We start from the raw sequence: 2,387 nt of genomic DNA, 5'->3' as shown, positions 1-2,387 counted from the left end.
AGGAGGAGGAGGAGGAGGAGGAGGAGGAGGAGGAGGAGGAGGAGGAGAAGGAGGCAGAAAAAGGATTAAGTGCAAGAGGAAAGAGAACAGACAACCAAGACAAGAACACTGAAATTCCTTTGTTCATTTCCCCTCGTTTCACTCAAGAGAGGAGCAGAGTTCTGCCTGTGCGTCAGAAGACAGATGTATAAGTAAGTAGAAGGTTCAGATGCCACACATATCTACTGAATCATATGTGCAAAGTGGCACTTCCGTTTTAAAAGCATACCACAGCTCTCTTTACCAGCACACCTCTGTTGAACAGGAATGTTTGTGAAACAGTGCTGAACAGTCATTAAAGGGAAAGACGGACCCTACTGAAGTCAGTCCTTGTTCTGCTAGGTGCTGGCAACTTGGTGCTGGGGGAGTTACTTAACCTCTCTGAGGTCCACTTTCCCTGGAGGATAATAACACTTAAAAGAATGAAATGCCATAATCAACGCAAAACTATCACAAAGTTTTATGGGCACAGATGGAGAGATGGACAGACATTCCCCCTGGAGCTGGAGATGATGTCTGAATTGTTCGTGGAACACACGCCACTTAAAGTCACTATTGTTTCTTTTTATTTATTAAGAAGAATCAATGCATGCTCTTAAAAGATTATAAATTTGTGCTGATACTTTCGTGTCATCCTGCACACTGGACACTGATTAACGAAAATGTACAGAGTGCCTCTTATCCATTATTAATTACGGAGATGAGGAAAAGAGATTGCTTGGGGACAGCATGCAATTATCAGTGTTATCAATCAACGTAGAAGCTGCAGGGTATTCCACAAAGAGATGAGGAATTTTTTTCTGTTAACTTTTTGAGATTTCTTGTGATGTAGACCCTCTCTGGGGTAAACTTTAGCCATGGAAGCCTGGACTCTCAAGATGGCGGGAGGAAGAGAAAACAGACTCCAGTTGATTCTAGCTCGAAACTTCATCCCCTGAGGCTGACCTCCTATAACTTACATGTCTAGTGTCTAGGATGTTCTTACTCACAATATAGCCTGGAAAATCATTACTCATGTTTTATAACAGTACATACTCATTCCACCAAAGCCTCTTGTCTTAGGTAGGGTTTCTGAAACACCATGACCAAAAGCAACCTGTAAGGGAAGGGTTTACCTCATTGACTTTCAGCTTATAGCCCATCACTGAGAGATGTCAAGGTAGCAATCCAGCAGGGCAGGAACCTGGGGACAGGAACTGAAGCAGAGGCCATGGAGGGATGCTAGTTATTGGCTTGCTCCTCATGGCTTGCACAACCTGCTTTCTTATACCATCTAGGACCACCTTCCAAGGGCTAAACTCATCCACAGCGAGCTGGGTTTCCCCACATCAACCATTAATTATGAAAACATGCCCATACACCTACTAAAAGCTAGTCATATGGAGGCATGTTCTCAATTGTGGTTTCTTTTGACTCATAACTCTGGCTTGTGTCAAGTTAAAAAACTGACAAGGACACACACTTCTGGATATGTATGGAGATCCACATTGAATACAAGCACTGAACTCTTCCTCTTGTGTGTGTGTGTGTGTGTGTGTGTGTGTGCGATCTGTACCAATGTCCCAGAAAAACTGGCTTCACTTGTACCCCCCTCCCCTGTTCTCATGGCTCTGGTTGGTGGTGTGTACACTGTTAGAGAACATCTCTCCAGCTAGTTGGGCTTCCATAAGAGAAGGGTCTACATCTACTCTGCCCTCCCCCACAAGGTACAGGGATGACAGTGGAACTCAATAAAAATTTGCTGGATGACATTAATTATTCACAGGACTTTAATACAGTCAGATCTGCTAAATGATTCTCTTCATGAATTTTTTAGAAATGAAAACAATTGCATCTAGTTAGATTCCATCCTTTTGAGACATTCTTTGGACCTTATGCCCTATACCCTACTTTCTGCATATTCTATTAACAGCCTCAGCAGCTGCCTTTGAACTGCTTGCCACAGTGCTAGTGCTTTCAGAAAAGCATACAGTAATGTAGGTGAAATTCTGCCTGCAAGCCTGCTCCAGTTTAAAAATCTGAGACTCTTTGGAGGGAAATAAACAGAGCAGGCTTTTACTTAATTGGCAATACCTATTTGTGTGAGTGAGTGTGTGTGTGTGTGTATGTGTGTGTGAGCATATGTATGTGCATACATATATATGCACACAGATATTGCTAAGATTTAATATATTAAATATGTACATGACTTAAATATTATATGTACATATGTATATGCTTATATGTTTGTATACACACAAACACACATATCACACACACATATCACACATATCTCTCTCTCTCACACACACACACACACACATATATATATATATATATATATATATATATATATATATATATATATA

Source organism: Grammomys surdaster, unplaced genomic scaffold (assembly GCF_004785775.1).
Source record: "Grammomys surdaster isolate TR1022 unplaced genomic scaffold, NIH_TR_1.0 185, whole genome shotgun sequence".
Lineage (NCBI taxonomy): Eukaryota > Metazoa > Chordata > Mammalia > Rodentia > Muridae > Grammomys > Grammomys surdaster.
The sequence above is the reverse complement of the archived record's forward strand: the minus strand, read 5'-3'. Positions refer to the sequence as shown.